At 38.1% G+C, this 26,151-nt stretch overlaps 1 protein-coding gene across 9 annotated transcripts in view; it reads left to right on the forward strand.

Moving 5' to 3' along the window:
- RAD51B (RAD51 paralog B) overlaps positions 1-26,151 on the forward strand; it is a 720,881-nt gene that overhangs the window by 266,629 nt on the left and 428,101 nt on the right. The window lies entirely within an intron of this gene.

A 26,151-nucleotide genomic window follows, 5' to 3' on the forward strand; every position in this document is an offset into this window, starting at 1 on the left:
TCTTGTGATTAGTGGTCTATAGGTCAGAGACCTATGATGTGCTGTTTAAATCATCTGGCAAATAGATGTTTGGGGGGTAGAACTCTTTCCCCATTTCCCCATTTTTTAAAAAGAAATTTAATTTTATAGTGGTAGCACATTGTGTGATAAGCACATATAAAGATTGGAGCCATCATTTTGGAAATGTCCTTAAATGGAAGGAGGGAATGTAAACTCATAATCCCATCCAACAGTGCAGGTCCAGCCTTATTTTTCCATTCCTACAATGGAGCTGCTGGGTAACACTGAGTAAGCAGTTTCATACACTTTGACCTCAAGCCTGTGTATTCCTAACGGAGGAGCAATTATGTTGGTACCTTTCTTATTCAGAGGGTGGTAGATTAATGAGACTTTGGGTAGTTTCAAGCTTCTAGCTAGACAAAAAGGACTTTTATATACAAGATGGTGTGATTTTGCACTTAGGTATTTCATTATGACATCTCTGTTCTTCGAGGCCATATATGAGTTTTTCCTAAAGTAAAACAGTGAACTACCTCCTTGATGTCACTGAATTTGCAGATTGTTTTGGTTCATTTTGAATAATGAATAGGTCTCATCAGTTGTTAATAAAAAGAAGACAGATTTTCTTTTTCTCATAATGACATAAAGATACAGTTGAAAGATTATATAACTTTCTCAAGCTCTCATGAGAAACCAGGTGACAAAAGCTAAGTTTTCCCACATAATGTCATATTGGATGAGAAATGTATCCTTATTTAAAATATTATATCAGCGAGTCACAAGCTTTACAGTGCACTCATGCCAGCAGTAACATTACTGAGCCCTATACCAGGCACATAACAAAGAGGTCTGAAAATTGGATAGGGCTCTAGAATCCATTTATACAGCATTCAAAAGAAAATTAATTTAGAGTCAGGCAAGTGGAACTGCAGAATTTAAGGGGGTGAAAAATGAATTTTCTGTGTTCACTTCTTTTTTTAATCCTCTCGTTTTCTTTAGCTGATGTTCTTCTCAGATGCCAGAGAGACCAGTCATGGTTGCCAGATGACTGGGCTCTGCTGGCTCATCAAGGGTCTGTGTGGCAGTGCTTGTTTCCATGAGAGCTGGGAGAAAAGATGCAATGGAAAAAGCACATGTAGCCGTTTGTAAGTAGCTGGCTATGTAATTCTCAGTGCCCTATGCTCCTCAAAATGTGAACTTACTCTGATAACCCTTACAACTGGGGCGTCATGAATACAATTCCAGTGCCTGTAAGCTGAGCTTATATGTGAGCAGTGCAGAGCACTTTGGTTACGGTGTACACATCCAGGTTTGCAGGGTTAATCGGTGCAGTTTGACTTTGGTCAATTCGATTGCCAAGAGGATTGGATATGAGTGGGAAAGACAGAGTGCCTCATTTCTGGAGATACTGTAATCATTTAGATATTTCAGAGATATATTTTTTAATGGTAAATCCCTTTTTGGGTGATCAGACAGTTGATCTTTAACTATCATGTAATCTGCTATGAAATTTGATGGTAGGCTCTTTTCCGAGAACTGGAGTTGCATCAAAGCCCATTCTCGTGGTGTTATTTAGAAGTATATTAAATATAACAAGGTACCAAGGTCCCACAGGGATCACATAAAAACAGAGTTTATTAAGAAGTTCCTGAAATGATACCTGTGAAGTCAAAAAACAAGACATCTCCATACCTGATCTTCATAATGACTATCAGTATTTATGTTGAAGGGAGCTCTTACTCAACCTGATGTTTTCTCATGGTGCTAGATCTGACATGAATTACTTGGCTGCAATAATTGTAATGAAATGGAGTTTGAATTATATACATCTGTGTTATAGCCATGCAGTTTCTTTGGGCTAATGATGTTTTTTTCCCATAGTAACAAAAAAGAATCATCATTCTTGTTATCAGTTTTTAAATATTCATACTTAGCTCTTGGTTTGTATGGACTAATTTTCTGATCACTTTCACTACCTTGGTTCTGTTGTGCATATTATTTTTCTGGGGGAGCCATTTAGTTCTTGTGTAGGCCAAAAAACATCTCACATTCAAGATGCAGAATTACTTTTCTTCTTTATGGATTATTCTGTTGTCAAGTCTTCTAGTCCTAAATCACTGTCAGCAAAGATTAGAAGCATCAGTCAGAAGTATTCTACTCCTTTGAACAACTATACAAAACTGTAACTACCTCCCCACCTCCCAAATGGGTTTTACATTGTGATACCTCTGATCAGTGTGAGATCGCTGCTGGACTGGAGCAGAGGCTGTGCAAGGACCCTCTTGTCAGCAGAGGAGCTTTTTAGCTTCCTTTATGCCTAAACTGCACCATTTGTCTATACCCAGAAGTGAACAGCTTGTTTTCCAATCACAGTGGGTTCTTCTGCAGTTTGACCTTTTTTGGAAATTAGGTACGCTTTCCAACGTATATGTTTTGAGGCCCTTGGGTATTTGAACCATTTCCTAGCCTACTTTCCCAGACATAAAAGATACCATGTGTGAAATATGTGGAATGAGAATGTCAAGGTGTTTGGGTGGATTCTTTCTGCAGAAAATATATTTGCTTATTGCAGTTTCTCTGTAAAGACTTTCAAGTAAGTAAGGGAAAATCTAAAAGCACCTCTTCAGAACTGAAGCAATTTATGTGTCCCAGTATAAATAGAACCTTCTAGAGTATAAGCCAGTGAACCGCCACAAATACCACCTCCTTTATGTAGCCTTCTTCATTGCCCTTGTTGAAAAGAAAGCAGTCATCCCTGCTCTGCTTTTCCAAAGCATTTTCCACTTACAAAAAAGTGCTTATCTCCTATCTCAATCTGCCTCTAATTAGGTTTTTTTCGTTTCTCTCCCCATCCACCATTGAAATCAGGGTAGGAATTTTGTCTTACTCATTTTGTATTCCTCCAACTGTTAAATCCAGACTGTTGATTGTAGACATAGATCAGGCACCGGCCCCAACCCACCTGATTGATTTCTTCCTCTAAGAAGGTCTGTTAACTCCCTCATCTCTGCTAGGATTATGTGCTCTTAAAAGCACTGCTCACACACTATTCCAGTGACTTGCTTGTATAGCTGTTTCTTCTATTAGATTGCATACTCCATGGGGACACGACTATACCCTCCATCTGTATTTCCCCAGGGCCTAGCAGTGTTGGGACACAGAGAGTACTCATTAAATTTCTACTGAATGAATGTTGGACTTAGTGAACAGTGGCCTTGAGTTATATGAAATGGGAAAGATAGAGGCCCATTTACCAAAGTCAGCTGTACTGCATAATAATAATAAGGCATAAATAAAAGTTTCACATTACAATACATGCACACGCTTTAGTGCTTTTTGTCCCTGGAGAACCGTACGTACTCAGGAAGTATTCTGCTTTATGTTCATATCATCAAGACAAGAAGGATATGTTGCTTTTAATTCTTACTTTAAAACCCAGAGATGATAATCTATTATCTCTTAGAAGGTTAAATAGAATTGTTTTCTGTTTTTTTGTCTGATCCATAACCAGATTTAGACTTGAATTTTTGAGTTTTCTTTGTATCTACTGATAGAATTGCCTGTTAATTAGTCTGTCTCTCCCAGGAATGTGCACTCCCTGGGTGTGGTGACCGTGCCCCTTATCCCCAGGTTCCTAGCATAGAGCCGGAAAAGTATGGTAGATGATCAATAAATATCTATTAAATTGAATGTAAAAATGAATATGACCCAATTAGAAAAACCTATATAAATTCTTTATCTTAATTTTCAAGTGAAAGTTCTCTTGATTGCTTGGGAAGACTCACTGGGCCAAATGGCTTTTAAGATAAATGTTGAAACTTTGCAAAGATGGGTGGCATTTAAAAGCTAGAATATGGGTCTGGTGTTGGTTGTTCCCAGATTCCTTTTTTAGAAAATTAAGCTTCATTCCTTTAGAAGCTTAATCCTATTTGTTTCCCTATTTCTATCTTAGATTCTCACCCAGAGAAACAGACTTTCAGAAAAGGTAATGTGAGGAGCAGTCAGTTAGATCATAAGAGTAAAGTTTCTCAGCGGTCAGATTTTCTGTAATTTTCAGATTGAATCTGACAGAAGTGCAGGTTTCGTTAATAAAGAGCTTATAGATCCTGCTCTGCCTATTCTCACATGAAATGAATTGGTATTAAATACACAACTCCTAGTAAGTTATCACTTTACTTTTAAAGTGGCATTAAATAATTTTAATTTAGACTCTCAAACTAATTTTGATACCCCTCTAATTTTAAAAGTTAATGTATCACTGAAATCAATTTTTCTTTATTCCCAAAGATAGCTTCCTAGAGATGGAAAGATATCTAATCTTTTCTACTTCCTGTGGCATATTATGTAAACTAAGCCACTTGCAGTATCATTTACTACTTTATATCTTTTTTTTATCATCATGGGCACTGGTCTTGCTTCTGGAGGAATGATCTGTGAATGAGAAAGCCACACAGTGATTTAGCTGCAGGAGACCTTAGAGACCACCCATTTTGAGCTCTTCATTTTACAGATGAGGAAATAAAGGCTCTGGATGTTAACTGACTTCTTAAGATTACACCATGGTAGAGCCTAAACTGGAACCTGAGTCTTTTGACAGCTTGTCCAAGACCCTTTCTACTGTGCCTTATAGGTTTTCTTTATCTAGTGAGGCAAGATGCTCACTTCCAGGCCCTTATTGCTGAAATTGACCATCAGAGTTGTATGAGTTGAGAGTTTTGGGTGGCTAAAATGTAAAACACACAGCCAAGATGTAAAGATTTAAATACACTACATTATTCTTTCAGTAGAGAGCTAGACAGTAGGTACAATGTAGATACCATAGGGGAACGACAGTAAGGTACCTCTCAGTTAATGAGGGAAGTGAGGTTTTTCCTTAGAGGTTAAACTAGAAATCAAGAAGTACTGGCTCCCAGTGGATGTTTATACAAAAGTCTTAAAGACTATTATGCCAAAGCAAAAAAAGATGACTGCAAATCTAAATAGCATGTGTTAACATCCCAGAGAAAGAGTGTATCAGTCAGAAAATGTGTTGGCCAGCTATTGAAGCCTAGACAAGGTCTATCACAAGGTAAAGGTTACCTGTGCCTTAAGCATCATGTATGTCAGTGGTTCCCAGACGGTAGTGCACTTCAGAATTAGCTGGAGGGCTTGTTAAAATACAGATTTCCGGGCCCTACCCCCCACATTCCCATGGCCCAAGAATTTGCATTTCTAACAAGTGCCTAGATGATAGTGATGCTGGTTGGGGAACTACATTTTGAGAATCACGGGTCTATAGGTGTATTATAATGTTTTCTATGTTTGTGTAACAAACTACTAAACTGTTAACAAACTTAGTAGCCTAAAACAACATTTGTCTATTAGCTCACAGTGCTGTAGGTCAGAAATAGGGGACAGCATGGCTGAGTTCTCTGTTCAGGCCGAAATCAAGGTGTTGACTGACAACATTCTCATCTGGAGCTCAGGGTCCTTTTCCAAGCTCATTCCTGTTTTTGGCAGAAATCATTCCCTTGAAGTAATGGTACTGAAGTCCTGTTTCTTTGCTGTCAGCTCTAGCCAGAGTTGGGGGCTGCTCTCAGTGCCTGGTGGTCACTGTCATGTTCATAGAGGATGCCTTCAAGGGAGAAACTATGCTAGACTGGCGGACTCAAATGCTCCTGGTCTAGGTAGTGCTTGATTTCTCTCAGGAGATTAATAAATCAGTATCCTGATTACATCTGTCAGCTCCTGTGAACTTATTTAATGTGAATCTCCTCTTCGTATAAGGTCCCATTCTTACTGTGTTTAATAGATTCGGTTTTGAGACTGATTAGCAGAGATTCAGATCCTGGATGAAAATAAACTCACCAAAATGGAAACCAATGTTAGGGAGCAGACTGGGCAGCGTGCCTACTTTCCTAGGCATCATCCCTAGCTCCTGCTTTACAACTGTACTTGTTCTTCAAAACTAGCATATCTTAGACTAAAGCCATGATTAAAATTAAAATGGAAAAGTTCTCAGAAATTCAGACAAAATGTCCACTGGTTTTTCTTTAGCCGGTCTCCCCAACATCTCCTTGAGATTGCTGAGCGATATGAAGTTTCTGAACCAAAGTGGGATACTGAAAATAAAATGATAAAAGGTAAAACAGTGGCAGCTTCACTTCATTTCCCTTGGAGATTCCTGCCAACATCAGGGAGGAGGGGTGCATGTCAGTTACAAATGGTTAAGAATTAACAACTAAAGCTTTGTGATCTACTAGTTTTTAATGCCTGGTCTATATGCCTGATTGTGTATGTGTGTGTTTTATTTCTGTTTTCCTAACTTTGTTTCTTTATCCCTTAGGAGAAGGGATATCAATGGCCCAGAGGTCCTTTAATACACATTTAATTAGCTGATTTTTTTAATATAACTCAAATATCCAAATATAGAATTCTTAAATTCCTTTAGTAAAGATTGATAATAGGACTATTCTTAGTTCATTCCTTTGTTAACTCAGGATAGGCTCACATTGCCAGAGAATAAAACTCAGTCTCTATTTCAGTTCTTTCCTACAGTCAGTGACAACCATGTCAGAACACTGGTGATAGTAAACCTTTGTAGACTAAACTGGAATGAGCTACATAAACCCAACAAAGTGAAATGTTACTCAGATTTTTAAAAGTCAACTATATAAATTAGGGCAGGAAATATTTAATTTTATAGAATTTAGTATGAAAAAGACCTAAAATTTTAGTTCCCTATAAACTCAAAGTCTGCCATCAGTGTCATACACTTGTGACATGGACTTTTACATAAGCCACATTTACATAAGCACATGTCCAGACCAAAGATGGACATATTATCCCTATCTCTGCTAAGATCAGGCCACCTTTTGTTTGACTGTTTGGAAATATTTTGATAAATGACTTAGGAGGGAATCATTCAAGTTAGAGATTGGAAGTCAAGTCACATGAAATAGTACAGTTTAACAAACTGGAGTTACGTAGTCTAAAAAGAATTTTGGGGGTATGTTTCAGTTAGGATTCTTTGATTGCATAAACTAGTTAAACAATAACGTACCTCACTGGAAGAGTATCAAGGGGTTTACAGACTCAAAGAGAAGGTGGAAGAATCAGGCTAGAAAAAATGGGCGCCACAGCAGAGGTCTCAGTAAGCCTGGTGGTCATATTCTGCAGGGTTTCACCGCAGAGTGATCGTGCCTCAGCAACCTTCAGCATTTTTGTCAAGATTCAAAACTAGGGTGTCTACCTTGGGCCATGTGCTCACTCTTTGGCTAGAGGAAGGCAGGATACCTTGACTCACAGTCCCACCAGGCTATATTCAGTAGGGGAGAGGTAATTTCCCACAAAGAATTGGGGTGCTATTATTGAAATAACAGGGAAAGGGTATGCTAAATGTCAAAAAGTAACATTTGTCAAAAAGTAACAAATGTCCACAACAGGTTATGTGATCATGATCTTTGAATGTTTGGAAAAGAGGTGAGACTTGGTACAGAAGTAGGGCAATGGTTAGAATGTCAAGGGGGTCTTACTGTATTTCAACTTGAGGAAAAACCTTCTAACAATTAGAGGTATTAACAGGCTGCATTGTGAGGTTATGGACCTCTCATTTTTATTAGGATTCCTTTGGTTGCATGCAGCAGAAATTTGGCTTGCACTAGCTTGGTAAAAAGAGAAAATTATTAGAATAATACTAGGACTATCTCATGTGAACAAGGGAAGGATTGACCAGCCAAACTGTGGGAAGGGCAGACATCCCACTGGGTCTCAGAAACAACTAGAACAAGGGACTCAAATGCATCTGGCCCTACTTCTGTTTCTCCCATCACTGCTTCTCTCTGAGTTTTGGCTTCATTTTTTTTTCTTTGCAGACTCTCCCTCATGTACGTTGTGTGAAACATGGTTGCTAAGAGTGCCTGAGTTTCACATCTCACAGTGCTGCAGAGAAACTCTCTTTCTCTATCACATTTGAGAAAAATTTTGGGACTAGGCTCTGGTCCAGCTTGGGCCAGGTGTCCAACTCTGGGCAAATCAACTAGGGCTAAGGGACCGAATACTCAGTTTGGTTCAGGTACCTTCTCTGGACTGAACTCTGGAGTACAGGAGAAATTTGGCTGTTGGTAGAACCACAACTGAGAAGAGCAGTTCACCACAGAATAAAAAGGGATGCTTTTGTCAGAAAGGAATGTGGTGGGCAGGTAAGACAATAAGTATCCATTGCTCCATCCCTGTACATGTTCAAACAAAGGTTGGATCAGTCAGAGATATTACAGAAAGGATTCTTACGTTGGTGGAAATTTGAACTGGAATTCTTAGAACCCTAAGCTCTGAGAACTTAGAACCCTAAGTTCTTTCCAACTTGGAGATACAAAGATTCCAGCTGCTTTCTAAATAAGGCAGGCATATATTAGTTTTGGGTTGTACATGAAAGTTTCTTTTTCTGTGTATTACCACTCAACAGTTATTCTAGTTGGAAACCAGGGAACATTTACCCAGCTTTTTTTTTTTTTTTTAGTTTGAGAGCAGAAGAAAATATTTTATTATTTAAAAATGAATGTCCAGTGGAGGGGTCATGTATACTTAAAAAAAAAATGGAACTTAGGGACTTAAAATCACATAAATTATCTTCAAAGGGATAGAACACTATTAAATTTGAATTATTTGTTTTTTTTTAATTTTTAAATTTTATTTTATTTATTTTTTTATACAGGAGGTTCTTATTAGTCATCAGTTTTATACACATCAGTGTATACATGTCAATCCCAATCGCCCAATTCAGCACACCATCATCCCCACCCCCCCGTGGCTTTCCCCCCTTGGTGTCCATACATTTGTTCTCTACATCTGTGTCTCAACTTCTGCCCTGCAAACCGGTTCATCTGTACCATTTTTCTAGGTTCCACATACATGCGTTAATATACGATATTTGTTTTTCTCTTTCTGACTTACTTCACTCTGTATGACAGTCTCTAGATCCATCCACGTCTCAACAAATGACTCAATTTCGTTCCTTTTTATGGCTGAGTAATATTCCATTGTATATATGTACCACATCTTCTTTATGCATTCTTCTGTTGCTGGGCATTTAGGTTGCTTCCATGACCTGGCTATTGTAAATAGTGCTGCAATGAACATTGGGGTGCATGTGTCTTTTTTTTTTCCTTTTTTTTAAAAAATATTTATTTATTTATTTATGGCTGTGTTGGGCCTTCGTTTCTGTGCGAGGGCTTTCTCTAGTTGCGGCAAGTGGGGGCCACTCTTCATCGCGGTGCGCGGGCCTTTCCCTATCGTGGCCTCTCTTGTTGCAGAGCACAGGCTCCAAACGCGCAGGCTCAGTAATTGTGGCTCACGGGCCTAGTCGCTCCGTGGCATGTGGGATCTTCCCAGACCTGGGCTCGAACCTGCGTCCCCTGCATTGGCAGGCAGATTCTCAACCACTGTGCCACCAGGGAAGCCCGCATGTGTCTTTTTGAATTATGGTTTTCTCTGGGTATATGCCCAGTAGTGGGATTGCTGGATCATATGGTAATTCTATTTTTAGTTTTTTAAGGACCCTCCATATTGTTCTCCATAGTGGCTGTATCAGTTTACATTCCCACCAAAAGTGCAAGAGAGTTCCCTTTTCTCCACACCCTCTCCAGCATTTGTTGTTTGTAGATTTTCTGATGATGCCCATTCTGACTGGTGTGAGGTGATACCTCATTGTAGTTTTGATTTGCATTTCTCTAATAATTAGTGATGTTGAGCAACTTTTCATGTGCTTCTTGGTCATCTGTATGTCTTCTTTGGAGAAATGTCTGTTTAGGTCTTCTGCCCATTTTTGGATTGGGTTGTTTGTTTCTTTAATATTGAGCTGCATGAGCTTTTTATGTATTTTGGAGATTAATCCTTTGTCCATTGATTCGTTTGCAAATATTTTCTCCCATTCTGAGGGTTGTCTTTTCGTCTTGTTTATGGTTTCCTTTGCTGTGCAAAAGCTTTGCAGTTTCATTAGGTCCCATTTGTTTATTTTTCTTTTTATTTCCATTACTCTAGGAGGTGGATCAAAAAAGATCTTGCTGTGATTTATGTCAAAGAGTGTTCTTCCTGTGTTTTCCTCTAAGAGTTTTATAGTGTCTGGTCTTACATTTAAGTCTAGAATCCATTTTGAGTTTATTTTTGTGTATGGTGTTAGGGAGTGTTCTAATTTCATTCTTTTACATGTAGCTGTCCAGTTTTCCCAGCACCACTTATTGAAGAGACTGTCTTTTCTCCATTGTATATCCTTGCCTCCTTTGTCATAGATTAGTTGACCATAGGTGCGTGGGTTTATCTCTGGGCTTTCTATCTTGTTCCATTGATCCATGTTTCTGTTTTTGTGCCAGTACCATATTGTCTTGATTACTGTAGCTTTGTAGTATAGTCTGAAGTCAGGGATTCTGATTCCTCCAGCTCTGTTTTTTTCCCTCAAGACTGCTTTGGCTATTCAGGGTCTTTTGTGTCTGCATACAAATTTTAAGATTTTTTACTCTAGTTCCGTAAAAAATGCCATTGGTAATTTGATAGGGATTGCATTGAATCTGTAGATTGCTTTGAGTAGTATAGTCATTTTCACAATATTGATTCTTCCAAGCCAAGAACATGGTATATCTCTCCATCTGTTGGTATCGTCTTTAATTTCTCTTCATCAGTGTCTTATAGTGCTCTGCATACAGGTCTTTTGTCTCCCTAGGTAGGTTTATTCCTAGGTATTTTATTCTTTTTGTTGCAATGGTAAATGAGAGTGTTTCCTTACTTTCTCTTTCAGATTTTTCATCAATAGTGTATAGGAATGCAAGAGATTTCTGTGCATTAATTTTGTATCCTGCAACTTTACCAAATTCATTGATTAGCTCTAGTAGTTTTCTGGTGGCATTTTTAGGATTCTCTATGTATCATGTCGTCCGCAAACAGTGACAGTTTTACCTCTTCTTTTCCAATTTGTATTCTTTTTATTTCTTTTTCTTCTCTGATTGCTGTGGCTAGGACTTCCAAAACTATGTTGAATAATAGTGGTGAGAGTGGACATCCTTGTCTTGTTCCTGATCTTAGAGGAAATGCTTTCAGTTTTTCACCATTAAGAATGATGTTTGCTGTGGGTTTGTTGTATATGGCCTTTATTATGTTGAGGTAGGCTCCCTCTATGCCCACTTTCTGGAGAGTTTTTATCATAAATGGGTGTGGAATTTTGTCAAAAGCTTTTTCTGCATCTATTGAGATGATCATATGGTTTTTCTTCTTCAATTTGTTAATATGGTGTATCACGTTGATTGATTTGCGTATATTGAAGAATCCTTGCATCCCTGGGATAAATCCCACTTGATCATGGTGTATGATCCTTTTAATGTGTTGTTGGACTCTCTTTGCTAGTATTTTGTTGAGGATTTTTGCATCTATGTTCATCAGTGATATTGGTCTGTAATTTTCCTTTTTTGTAGTGCCTTTGTCTGGTTTTGGTATCAGGGTGATGGTGGCCTCATAGAATGAGTTTGGGAGTGTTCCTTCCTCTGCAATTTTTTGGAAGAGTTTGAGAAGGATGGGTGTTAGCTCTTCTCTAAATGTTTGATAGAATTCACCTGTGAAGCCATCTGGTCCTGGACTTCTGTTGGTTGGAAGATTTTTAATCACAGTTTCAATTTCATTACTTGTGTTTGGTCTGTTCATATTTTCTATTTCTTCCTGGTTCAGTCTTCGAAGGTTATACCTTTCTAAGAATTTGTCCATTTCTTCCAGGTTGTCCATTTTGTTGGCATAGAGTTGCTTGTAGTAATCTCTTAGGATGCTTTCTATTTCTGTGGTGTCTGTTGTAACTTCTCCTTTTTCATTTCTAATTTTATTGATTTGAGTCCTCTCCCTCTTTTTCTTGATGAGTCTGGCTAATGGTTTATCAATTTTGTTTATCTTCTCAAAGAACCAGATTTTAGTTTTATTGATCATTGCTATTGTTTTCTTTGTTTCTATTTCATTTATTTCTGCTCTGATCTTTATGATTTCTTTCCTTCTGCTAACTTTGGGTTTTTTTTGTTCTTCTTTCTCTAATTGCTTTAGGTGTAAGGTTAGATTGTTTATTTGAGATTTTTCCTGTTTCTTGAGGTAAGCTTGTATAGCTATATACTTCCCTCTTAGAACTGCTTTTGCTGCATCCCATAGGTTTTGGATCGTCGTGTTTTCATTGTCATTTGTCTCTAGGTATTTTTTGATTTCCCCTTTGATTTCTTCAGTGATCTCTTGGTTATTTAGTAGCGTATTGTTTAGCCTCCGTGTGTTTGTGTTTATTATGTTTTTTTCCCTGTAATTGATTTCTAATCTCATAGCTTTGTGGTCAGAAAAGATGCCTGATGTGATTTCAATTTTGTTAAATTCACTGAGGCTTGATTTGTGACCCAAGATGTGATCTATCCTGGAGAATGTTCCGTGCGCACTTGAGAAGAAAGTGTAATCTGCTTTTTTTGGATGGAATGTCCTATAAATATCAATTAAATCTATCTGGTCTATTGTGTCATTTAAAGCTTCTGTTTCCTTATTTATTTTCATTTTGGATGATCTGTCCATTGGTGTAAGTGAGGTGTTAAAGTCCCCCACTATTACTGTGTTACTGTCGATTTCCTCTTTTATAGCTGTTAGCAGTTGCCTTATGTATTGAGGTGCTCCTATGTCGGGTGCATAAATATTTACAATTGTTATATCTTCTTCTTGGATTGATCCCTTGATCATTATGTAGTGTCCTTCCTTGTCTCTTGCAACATTCTTTATTTTAAAGTCTATTTTATCTGATATGAGTATTGCTACTCCAGCTTTCTTTTGATTTCCATTTGCATGGAATATCTTTTTCCATCCCCTCACTTTCAGTCTGTTTGTGTCCCTAGGTCTGAAGTGGGTCTCTTGTAAACAGCATATATATGGGTCTTGTTTTTGTATCCATTCAGCAAGCCTGTGTCTTTTGGTTGGAGCATTTAATCCATTCACGTTTAAGGTAATTATTGATATGTATGTTCCTATGACCATTTTCTTAATTGTTTTTGGTTTGTTTTTGTAGGTTCTTTTCTTCTCTTCTGTTTCCCACTTAGAGAAGTTCCTTTAGCATTTGTTGTAAAGCTGGTTTGGTGGTGCTGAATTCTCTTAGCTTTTGCTTGTCTGTAAAGCTTTTGATTTCTCCATCGAATCTGAATGAGATCCTTGCCGGGTAGAGTAATCTTGGTTGTAGGTTCTTCCCTTTCATCACTTTAAGTGTATCATGCCACTCCCTTCTGGCTTGTAGAGTTTCTGCTGAGAAATCAGTTGTTAACCTTATGGGCGTTCCCTTGTATGTTATTTGTCATTTTTCCCTTGCTGCTTTCAATAATTTTTCTTTGTCTTTAATTTTTGCCAATTTGATTACTATGTGTCTCGGCGTGTTTCTCCTTGGGTTTATCCTGTATGGGACTCTCTGCGCTTCCTGGACTTGGGTGGCTATTTCCTTTCCCATGTTAGGGAAATTTTCAACTATAATCTCTTCAAATATTTTCTCTGGTCCTTTCTCTCTCTCTTCTCCTTCTGGGACCCCTATAATGCGAATGTTGTTGCGTTTAATGTTGTCCCAGAGGTCTCTTAGGCTGTCTTCATTTCTTTTCATTCTTTTTTCTTTATTCTGTTCTGCAGCAGTGAATTCCAGCATTCTGTCTTCCAGGTCACTTATCCGTTCTTCTGCCTCAGTTATTCTGCTATTGATTCCTTCTAGTGTAGTTTTCATTTCAGTTATTGTATTGTTCATCTCTGTTTGTTTGTTCTTTAATTCTTCTAGGTCTTTGTTAAACATTTCTTTCATCTTCTCGATCTTTGCCTCCATTCTTTTTCCGAGGTCCTGAATCATCTTCACTATCATTATTCTGAATTCTTTTTCTGGAAGGTTGCCTATCTCCACTTTATTTAGTTGTTTTTATGGGGTGTTATCTTGTTCCTTCATCTGGTACATAGCCCTGTGCCTTTTCATCTTGTCTATCTTTCTGTGAATGTGGTTTTTGTTCCACAGGTTGCAGGATTGTAGTTCTTCTTGCTTCTGCTGTCTGCCTTCTGAATTATTTAAGATGATTTGAAAAAACTTTTTATTTTGAAATAATTATAGATTCACAGGAAAGTGCAACGAAATGTCCAGGGAAGTCTCCTGTGCCCTTCACCCAGCCTCCCCTAATGTTAATATTTTGCATGACTCTAGTACAATACCAAAACCAGGAAACTTGCGTTGGTAAAATCCATTGAACTTACTTTTCACCAGTTGTTATATATGCACTCATTTGTCTGTGTGTGTATGTATGTAATTCTGCAGTTTAATCACATGTGTAGCTTTGTTTAACCGCCATCAAAATATCTAACTGTACCATTACCACAAGGATCTCCATAGCCACACCCATACCGTCCCCCAGTCCCTAACCTCTGGCAACCACTAACCTGTTCTCCACATCTATAATTATGTTATTTCACAAATGTTATATAAATGGAATCATGCTGTATGTGTCCTTTTGAGATGGACTTTTTTCACTCAGCATAATTTCCTTAAGGTTTGTCCACGCTGTTGTGTGGATATATAATTCATACCTTGTTATTGCTGAGTATTATTCTATGGTATGGATGTACCATAGTTTGTTTAACTATTCACCCTTTTAAGGATATTTGGATAGTTTCCGTTTGGAGGCTATTATGAATAAAGCTGCTATGAACATTCATGTACAAGTTTCCAAATGAAATTGTTTTCATTTCTCTAAGATATGTGTCTAAGAGTGCATATCTGGGTTGTTTGTTAAATCTGTTTTTAGTTTTAAAAGGAACAGTCAAACTATTCCCAGAGTCGCTATTCCATTTTACATTCCCCCCAGCAAAGTTTGAGTCTTCTAGTTTCTTTGTATCCTCTTCAGCAATTGGTGTTATCACAAATTTTTATTTTATCCATTTTGATAGGTGTATAGTTAATTTCATTGTGGTTTAAATTTATATTTTTCTAGTGACTAATGATATTGAACATCTTTTTATGTGCTTACTTGCCATTTGTGTATCTTCTTTGCTGGAATGTCTGTGCACATCTTTTTTCCTTATTTTCTAATTGAATTGCTTGTTTTTTTAATGTTGAATTTTGAGCATTCTCTTCATAGTCTGGATACAAGTCCTTTGTTAGATATGTGGTTTACAGATATTTTCTACCAGGCTGTAAATTGTTCTTTCATCCTCTTAACATGGTCTTTTGCAGAGAAAAAGTTTTAAATTTTGTTGAAGATGATTCTATTTTAAATAATGAAGGAGTAGATTTTTCATGTTTGTGATTGATCTAAAGAATTTTAAATTGCCAAATTACCTGCTCCACCTTCTCCTTTTTCTGCTGAGACATGGTTAAATTTAAAACAAGTAAAATCATTTAGCATACGGTGTTCAAATGTAGTGGAATGCCTGTGTGTTTGACTCTATTCTAAAACCTATTTTTTTCTCTTTAGTGGTATTTTAATTAATGAAGAAAAAGAAAATTCAGCTTCTTTATGGAGGTAGTTTCATTTTTAATTTCAGCAAGATATTACAGACTGGAAAGAGGACACGTGATTCTACTTGTACCACTGACTTTGCAAATAAAGACACCTCACATTACTACTATTTTCCTCTCCACACAATCCCAAACACACCAGGAAGTGCAGCCACATTCCATATTGCTTTGCTTATACATGTTTGTCCTTTGGGTTTTCCTTTGGGCAGTCCATTTTTCAGTCTAAAATACTGCAGCACCTACCAATACATCAGGGTTATAATGGGGAACAGGATAGACATATAGGTGCTGCCCTCATGGAGTTTACATTTTCGTTCTTACTGTAGACTTGTGTTGCCCGTCAGTGTTTCACTGATTCAATTAAACATCCTTATTTCCCATTTCTTGTTACAGAATCTTTCTTACTCATCCAGAATAGTGTGTCCAAATTTCAGTGAATGATTTTAATGCTTTGGGAGTGGTTGCATTCCATTAAAATGAAAACCAAGCCAAACAAGTAATACAAGCATACACATGAAAATATGTTATGAGGAGGATAATCCTCATATTTAGTTACTTTCTTGCCAATTAAGGAAATTTTTGGCAGAGACTTAAGTTATCTTAAAAGTGATTGAGGATTCTAAATATGAGACCTCAAAGTCTCCCATTCAGCTTATTCTATAAAATGAAGCCCAGCCATTTGAATTAACTGGTTAATCAAATACCTTTTGCATAGGCCATGTTTTTAAAAAATTTGATCTTGTGTAATTTATAATAGCTGTGATTCCATGTTAGTTTTATGGTATAAATGAGACACTTTTTCAATCTGTAAACTGGCTGACCTATTTGTAGTCTGGCTTAAATGTAAATTGCTCAAACATAGAGAAAATTCTAAAATAGCATCTAAAATGTGTTAGTTAAAAAATCAAAATTGGTTAAGAAACATTCTGAGTTGAGATTTTAATTTTGAGTTAAATTCTTTGTTATTCAATAGGATAACAAAGTGATAGGATAAATAGAATTAAGAACAGAGGGAGAAAGAAACTAATATGCTCACATCTGTGAGAGACGATATTCTTTAGCATTGTTATAGCTGAACTTTGGAACCTACATCAAAGTGGAGAGTTCTTGTAGATTTGTAATAGTCATTGACTGATTAGAACTTTTTTTATTAGAAAGTAATACAAAAATATAAATAAAACTCTTTATTAGGTTGTATTTGTCTATAAGTTACATAACTTCAACTCCAAGTGATTTAACAAAAGGAAATTTACCATTTTGTCATTTCACATGATGAGAATACAGACTTGGTAACAATTCAGCGACTCACTGATTTCATTAAGAACTCATATTCCATCCATTACTCTACTCTGCCATTTAGTGGGGAGGCTTTGGTCTCAGACTAGCTCTCCTCATGTTCGCAAAGCGGCTGTAGCATTTCTATCACAATCTAAAGCAACAATATCCAAAGACAGCAGAGACCCTCCCTTGTGCAACTTTTTTTAGGAATAAGGAAACCTTTCAGAAAAGCCACTTGACAGACTTTCCCATATGTTTTACTGACCAGAATTCTGTTATGTGACCATTTTTTTTTTATCATCTTTATTGGGGTATAATTTCTTTACAATGGTGTGTTAGTTTCTGCTGTATAACAAAGTGAATCAGCTATACATATACATACATCCCCATATCTCCTCCCTCTTGTGTCTCCCTCCCACCCTCCCTATCCCACCCCTCTAGGTGGACGCAAGCACCGAGCTGATCTCCCTGTGCTATGCGGCTACATTTGGTAGTGTATATATGTCCATGCCACTCTCGCACTTCGTCCCAGCTTACCCTTCCCCCTCCCCATGTCCTCAAGTCCATTCTGTATGTCTGCATCTTTATTGCTACCCTGCCCCATTTTTTTTTTTTTAGATTCCATATATATATGTTAGCATGCAGTATTTATTTTTCTCTTTTGACTTACTTCACTCTGCATGACAGTCTCTAAGTCCATCCACCTCACTACAAACAACTCAATTTCATTTCTTTTTATGGCTGAGTAATATTCCATTGTATATATGTGCCACATCTTCTTTATCCATTCATCTGTCAATGGACACTTAAGTTGCTTCTATGTCCTGGCTATTGTAAATAGAGCTGCAATGAACATTGTGGTACATGACTCTTTTTGAATTATGGTTTTCTCAGGGTATATGCCCAGTAGTGGGATTGCTGAGTCATATGCTAGTTCTATTTTTAGTTTTTTGAGGAACCTCCATACTGTTCTCCATAGAGGCTCTATCAATTTACATTCCCACCAACAGTGCAAGAGGGTTCCCTTTTCTCCACACCCTCTCCAGCATTTTTTGTTTGTAGATTTTTTGATGATGGCCATTCTGACCGGTGTGAGGTGATACCTCATTGTAGTTTTGATTTGCATTTCTCTAATGATTAGTGATGTTGAGCATCCTTTCATGTGTTTGTTGGCAATCTGTATATCTTCTTTGGAGAAATGTCTATTTAGGTCTTCTGGCCATTTTTGGATTGGGTTGTTTGTTTTTTTGATATTGAGCTGCATGAACTGCTTGTAAATTTTGGAGATTAATCCTTTGTCAGTAGCTTCATTTGCAAATATTATCTCCCATTCTGAGGGTTGTCTTTTCGTCTTGTTTATGGTTTCCTTTGCTGTGCAAAAGCTTTTAAGTTTCATTAGGTCCCATATGTTTATTTTTGTTTTATTTCCATTTCTGTAGGAGGTGGGTCAAAAAGGATCTTGCTGTGATTTATATCATAGAGTGTTCTGCCTATGTTTTGCTCTGAGGGTTTTATAGTGTCTGGCCTTACAATTTAGGTCTCAAATCCATTTTGAGTTTATTTTTGTGTATGGTGTTAGGGAGTGTTCTAATTTCATTCTTTTACATTCAGCTCTCCAGTTTTCCCAGCACCACTTATTGAAGAGGCTGTCTTTTCTCCATTGTGTAGTCTTGCCTCCTTTATCAAATATAAGGTGACCATATGTGTGTGGGTTTATCTCTGGGCTTTCTATCCTGTTCCATTGATTTATATTTCTGTTTTTGTGCCAGTACCATACTGTCTTGATTACTGTAGCTTTGTAGTATAGTCTGAAGTCAGAGAGCCTGACTCCTCCAGCTCCATTTTTCCTTCTCAGTATTGCTTTGGCTATTTGGGGTCTTTTGTATTTCCATGCAAATTGTGAAATTTTTTGTTCTAGTTCTGTGAAAAATGCCATTGGCAGTTTGATAGGGATTGCATTGAGTCTGTAGATTGCTTTGGGTAGTAGAGTAATTTTCACAATATTGATTCTTCCAATCCAAGAACATGGTATATCTCTCCATCTGTTGGTATCATCTTTAATTTCTTTCATCAGTGTCTTATAGTTTTCTGCATGCAGGTCTTTTGTCTCCTTAGGTAGGTTTATTCCTAGGTATTTTATACTTTTTGATGCAATGGTAAATAGGAGCATTTCCTTAATTTCTCTTTCAGATTGTTCATCATTAGTGCACAGGAATGCAAGAGATTTCTGTGCATTAATTTTGTATCCTGCAACTTTACCAAATTCATTGATTAGCTCTAGTAGTTTTCTGGTAGCATCTTTAGGATTCTCTATGTATAGTGTCATGTCATCTGCAAACCGTGGCAGCTTTACTTCTTCTTTTCCTATTTGGATTCCTTTTATTTCTTTTTCTTCTCTGATTGCTGTGGCTAAAACTTCCAAAACTATGTTGAATAATAGTGGTGAGAGTGGGCAACCTTGTCTTGTTCCTCACCTTAGTGGAAATGGTTTCAGTTTTTCACCATTGAGAACGATATTGGCTGTGGGTTTGTCATATATGGCTTTTATTGTGTTGAGGTAAGTTTCCTCTATGACTGCTTTCTGGAGGGTTTTTGTCATAAATCAGTGTTGAATTTTGTCGAAAGCTTTTTCTGCATCTATTGAGATGATCATATGGTTTTTCTCCTTCAGTTTGTTTATATGGTGTATCACATTGATTGATTTGCGTATATTGAAGAATCCTTGCATTCCTGGGATAAACCCCACTTAATCATGGTGTATGATCCTTTGCATGTGCTGTTGGATTCTGTTTGCTAGTATTTTGTTGAGGATTTTTACATCTATGTTTATCAGTGATATTGGCCTGTGTTTTTCTTTCTTTCTGACATCTTTGTCTAGTTTTGGTATCAGGGTGATGGTGGCCTCGCAGAATGAGTTTGGGAGTGTTCCTCCCTCTGCTATATTTTGGAAGAGTTTGAGAAGGATAGGTGTTAGCTCTTCTCTAAATGCTTGACAGAATTCGCCTGTGAAGCCATCTGGTCCTGGACTTTTGTTTGTTGGAAGATTTTTAATCACAGTTTCAAGTTCAGTGCTTGTGATGGTCTGTTTATATTTTCTGTTTCTTCCTGGTTCAGTCTCAGAAGGTTGTGCTTTTCTAAGAATTTGTCCATTTCTTCCAGGTTGTCCATTTTATTGGTGTATAGTTGCTTGTAGTAATCTCTCATGGTCCTTTGTCTTTCTGCAGTTTCAGTTGTTACCTCTCCTTTTTCATTTCTAATTCTGTTGATTTGAGTCTTCTCTCTTTTTTTCTTGATGAGTCTGGCTAATGGTTTATCAATTTTGTTTATCTTCTCAAAGAACCAGCTTTTAGTTTTATTGATCTTTGCTATTGTTTCCATCATTTCTTTTTCATTTATTTCTGATCTGATCTTTTTGATTTCTTTCCTTCTGCTAACTTTGGGGATTTTTTGTTCTTCTTTCTCTAATTGCTTTAGGTGTTAAGGTTAGGTTGTTTATTTGACATGTTTCTTGCTTCTTGGTGTAGGCTTGTATTGCTATAAACTTCCATCTTAGAACTGCTTTTGCTGTGTCCCATGGGTGTTAGGTTGTCGTGTTTTCATTGTCATTTATTTCTAGGTATTTTTTGCTCTCCTCTTTGATTTCTTCAGTGATCTCTTGGTTATTTAATAGTGTATTGTTTAGCCTCCATGTGTTTGTATTTTTTACAGATTTTTTCCTGTAATTGATATGTAGTCTCATAGCGTTGTGGTCGGAAAAGATACTTGATACGATTTCAATTTTCTTAAATTTACCAAGGCTTGATTTGTGACCCAAGATATGATCTATCCTGGAGAATGTTCCATGAGCACTTGAGAAGAAATTGCAATCTGCTGTTTTTGGATGGAATGTCCTATAAATATCAATTAAGTCCATCTTGTTTAATGTATCATTTAAAGCTTGTGTTTCCTTATTTATTTTCATTTTGGATGATCTGTCCATTGGTGAAAGTGGGGTGTTAAAGTCCCCTACTATGGTTGCGTTACTGTTGATTTCCCCTTTTATGGCTGTTAGCATTTGTCTTATGTATTGAGGTGCTCCGATGTTGAGTGCATATATATTTAGAATTGTTATATCTTCTTCTTGGATTGATCCCTTGATCATTGTGTAGTGTCCTTCTTTGTCTCTTATAATATTCTTTATTTTAAAGTCTATTTTGTCTGATATGAGAATTTCTACTCCAGCTTTCTTTTGATTTCCATTTGCATGGAATATCTTTTTCCATCCCCTCACTTTCAGTCTGTGTGTGTCCCTAGGTCTGAAGTGCATCTCTTGTAGACAGCATATGTATGGGTCTTGTTTTTGTATCCATTCAGCCAGTCTGTGTCTTTTGGTTGGAGCATTTAATCCATTTACATTTAAGGTAGTTATCAATATGTATGTTCCTATTACCATTTTCTTAACTGTTTTGGGTTTGTTCTTGTAAGCCTTTTCCTTCTCTTGTGTTTCCTGCCTACAGAAATTCCTTTAGCATTTGTTGTAAAGCTGGTTTGGTGTTGCTGAATTCTCTTAGCTTTTGCTTACCTGTAAAGATTTTAATTTCTCCATCAAATATGAATGAGATCTTTGCTGGGGAGAGTAATCTTGGTTGTAGGTTTTTCCCTTTCATCACTTTAAATATGTCCTGCCACTCCCTTCTGGCTTGCAGAGTTTCTGCTGAAAGATCAGCTGTAAACCTTATGGGGATTCCCTTGTATGTTCATTTTTGCCTTTCCCTTGCTGCTTTTAATATTTTTTCTTTGTATTTAATTTTTGATAGTTTGATTAATATGTGTCTTTGTGTGTTTCTCCTTCGATTTATCCTGTATGGGAGTGTCTGTGCTTCCTGGACTTGATTGATTATTTCCTTACCCATATTAGGGAAGTTTTCGACTATAATCTCTTCAAATATTTTCTCTGTCCCTTTCTTTTTCTCTTCTTCTTCTGGGACCCCTATAATTCGAATGTTGGTGTGTTTAATGTTGTCCCAGAGGTCTCTGAGACTGTCCTCAGTTCTTTTCATTCTTTTTTCTTTATTCTGCTCTGCAGTAGTTATTTCCACTATTTTATCTCCCAGGTCACTTATCCGTTCTTCTTCCTCAGTTATTCTGCTATTGATTCCTTCTAGAGAATTTTTAATTTCATTTATTATGTTGGTCATCATTGTTTGTTTGCTCTTTAGTTCTTCTAGGTCCTTGTTAAACGTTTTCTGTATTTTCTCCAATCTATTTCTAAGATTTTGGATCATCTTTACTATCGTTACTCTGAATTCTTTTTCACGTAGACTGCCTATTTCCTCTTCATTTGTTTGGTCTGGTGGGTTTTTACCTTGGTCCTTTATCTGCTGTGTATTTCTCTGTCTTCTCATTTTGCTTAACCTACTGTGTTTGGGGTCTCCTTTTTGCAGGCTGCAGGTTCATAGTTCCCACTGTTTTTGGTGTCTGCTCCCAGTGGGTAAGGTTGGTTCAGTGAATTGTGTAGTCTTCCTGGTGGAGGGGACTAGTGCCTGTGTTCTGGAGGATGAGGCTGGATCTTGTCTTTCTGGTGGGCAGGACCGCGTCCGGTGGTGTGTTTTGGGGTGTTTTTGACCTTACTATGATTTTAGGCAGCCTCTCTGCCAATGGGGGGGTTTGTGTTCCTGTCTTGCTAGTTGTTTGGCACAGGGTGCGCAGCACTGTAGCTTGCTGGTCGTTGAGTGTAGCTGGGTCTTAGCGTTCAGATGGAGATCTCAGGGAGAGCTTTCACTGTTTGATAATACGTAGGGCCAGGAGGTATCCGGTGGAGCAGTGTCCTGAACTCGGTCTCCCACTTCAGGGGCTCAGGCTGGACACCTGGCCAGAGCACCAAGATCCTGTCAGCCACGGCTCAGAAGAAAAGGGAGAAAAAGAAAGAACGAAAGAGAGAGAGAGAAAGATAAGTAAAATAAAATAAAGTTATTAAAATAGAAAAAAATTGCTAAAAATAAAATATAATTAAAAAAAAGAAAGAAGAGAGCAACCAAACCAAAAAACAAATACTCCAATGATAACAAGCACTAAAAACTATACTAAAAAAAAAGAAAACAAAAAACACAAAAAATGGACAGTCAGAACCCTAGGACAAATGGCAAAAGCAAAGCTATACAGACAAAATCATGCAAAGAAGCATACACATACACATTCACAAAAAGAGAAAAAGGAAGAAAAAAAATATATATATGTATAAAAAATTTAAAAAGGCAGAGAGCAACCACATCAATAAACAAATCTTCCAATTATAATAAATTCTAAATACTAAACTAAGATAAACATAAAACCAGAAACTAATTAGATGCAGAAAGCAAACCCCAAGTCTACAGTTGCTCCCAAAGTCCACCACCTCAATTTTGGGATGATTTGTTGTCTATTCAGGTATTCCACAGATGCAGGGTCCATCAAGCTGATTGTGGAGATTTAATCCGCTGCTCCTGAGGCTGCTGGGAGAGAGTTCCCTTTCTCTTCTTTGTTCGCACAGCTCCCGGGGTTCAGCTTTGATTTGGCCCCGCCTCTGCATGTAGGTCACCTGACGGCATCTGTTCCCCGCCCAGACAGGAGGGAGTTAAAGGAGCGGCCGATTTGGGGGCTCTGGCTCACTCAGGCAGAGGGGAGGGAGGAATACGGAAGGCGAGGCGTGCCTGTGGCGGCAGAGTCTGGCGTGATGTTGTAACAGCCTGAGGCGCTGTGTATTCTCCAGGGGAGCTGTCCGTGGATCACAGGACCCTGGCAGTGGCATGCTGCACAGGCTCCTGGGAGGGGAGGTGTGGATAGTGACCTGTGCTTGCACACAGGCTTCTTGGTGGCTGCAGCAGCAGACTTAGTATTTCATGCCTGTCTCTGGGGTCTGCACTGGTAGCCGCGGCTTGCGCCCATCTCTGGAGCTCGTTTAGGCAGTGTTCTGAATCCCCTGTCCTCGTGCACCCCGCAACAATGGTCTCTTGCCTCTTAGGCAGGTCCAGACTTTTTCCCGGACTCCCTCCCGGCTAGCTGTGGCGCACTAGCCCCCTTCAGGCTGTGTTCACGCATCCAGCCCCAGTCCTCTCCCTGGGGTCTGACCTCCGAAGCCAGAGCCTCAGCTCCCAGCTCCCAGCCCCAACCCACCCTGGCGGGTGAGCAGACAAGCCTCTCAGGCTAGTGAGTGCTGATCGGCACTGATCCTCCTTGCGGGAATCTCTCCACTTTGCCCTCTGCACCCCTGTGGCTGCGCTCTCCTCCATGGCTCCAAAGCTTCCCCCCCGCCACCCCGCCGTCTCCGCCAGTGAAGGGGCTTCCTAGTGTGTGGAAACTTTTCCTCCTTCACTGCTCCCTCCCACTGGTGCAGGTCCCGTCCCTATTCTTTTGTCTCTGTTTTTCCTTTTTTCTTTTGCCCTGCCCAGGTACGTGGGGAGTTTCCTGCCTTTTGGGAAGTCTGAGGTCTTCTGCCAGCGTTCAGTAGGTGTTCTGCAGGAGTTGTTCCACATGTAGATGTAGTTTTGATGTATTTGTGGGGAGGAAGGTGATCTCCATGTCTTACTCCTCTGCCATCTTGAAGGCGCCCCCTTACGTGCCCATTTTAAAATCAGATTCAGGCAAGGAGAATGTCATTACCATGTTTGACTAGACTCCATGCTGTCCAACAGAACTTTCTGTAGTGATGGAAATACTCTATATTTGTGCTGTCCAGTACAGTAGCCACTAACCACACATGGCAGTTTTTGAGCAATGAAAATGTGGCTAGTGCCAATGAGGAACTGAATATTTAAAATTAATTCAAATTCAACCATATATGGCTAGTGGATGCCATATTGGGCCACATAGGGGTAGATCAGTCATTTGAGACAGAATGGATGTTGGTTCGTCAACTATGACATTCAGTACATCTTTCAATAAAACAGTCAACAGGTGGTGCATTTGTTTTTTAAAACTTTCTAATTAGTGACCCACCACCAAGGAGGCTCTTTTGAAGACAAACCAACCAAATAAATAAAACAAGTGCACACACTTGCACGGGCTAACAGTAGCAGCATCTCCTAGGTGAAAGAGTAAGGTGGGAGATCGTGGTATGACAGCATGTGGCATGGTCCCACTGATAATGGGGGTTGGATTGGGATATAACTGGCTACAAACTCTGCAGGTGAGAGACAGGCTGCTCTTCTCCATTAGGAAGCTGTTTTTTGTTTTTTGGTGTTTCTGTTTGTTTGTTTTTTGCAGTGTTGTAAATAGGGAATGACAACTCTTATTAATATATAATGCCAAAGCCTGCCTGCCTACCTTGTAGGTTGTACAGCCAGGGAAATACATAGATGGCACCTGGGAGGATTTATACATCCAGTAAATCTTTATCAATTACTTGCTATGCCCCACGTAGTATTCTAGGTACTGAAAAGATAATAAACAAGACTAAGACTGGTAAGCAAGTTCCTGTTTTAATGGAACTTAGTTGTTACAGACAAATAACTAATATATTTCAAATTGTGGTAAGTGTTAAGAAGAAAAAAAGCAAGGTAATAGGTAGAGTGAAGAAAATAGCCTTAACAAATGCCTAGATCTGTGACTGTCTTGTCAAAAGCTCAGAGGTTTTAAGTTTTTCTTCTGAGAAAAGGACATTTGGTTTTATAGGCTTATTTAATTTAACAGCAAAGAAAAAAAAGTCTCTGGATTAGCTATTTGCCACAAGAAAGGAAAATTAAATTAGTTTCCGTGAATAGTTTCCTGAATGAAAATTAAATTTTGCCTGAGATGTTATAGTGAGCCTGGTAATAGTGACCTGATAATAGGATGAAGTTTATTTCTATTTTGATCATGTTCTTTTGTATCCTTTGCCTTATCTGGAGAACTTTGGCTACTTAAGTCAACTTCTGGGCTCCAGCTCTCTCAACCATAAAATGGCATTATTAATAATAATAATTAATTATATGGATTCTGGAAAGATTAGCTATTATCAGAATAATTATGAAATGCTTTATAAAGTTGTAGGCCAAAGGAAACATTAAGCATTCTTCATTAAAATTGAGCAAGTCATTTAACCTCTCTGGGTCTTAGTTTTTTCTTAGTTTTTTCATTTAACCTCTCTGGGTCTTAGTGGTGAAACAAAGTAGTTGTATTGTCAAGAATCTTAGGAAACAGATCCTCTCTTTCAGTGCTGTTGGAAATAGGAATTATTATAACTCTTCTGGAGAGCCAATTTGCAGAATAATTTCAAGTTCTTTAAAACGTGCAAACCTTTTTGCCCCAAGGATCAGAATTCGAAGAAGTGTTCACAGGTGCATGTTTAAAGATGTTCATCATACTGTTGTTTATAATGGCAAAAAGACAGTAAATGGATGTTGAACAATTGGCATTTGGTTCAGCTATGGTGCATT

This window comes from Balaenoptera ricei, chromosome 2, assembly GCF_028023285.1.
Source record: "Balaenoptera ricei isolate mBalRic1 chromosome 2, mBalRic1.hap2, whole genome shotgun sequence".
NCBI lineage: Eukaryota > Metazoa > Chordata > Mammalia > Artiodactyla > Balaenopteridae > Balaenoptera > Balaenoptera ricei.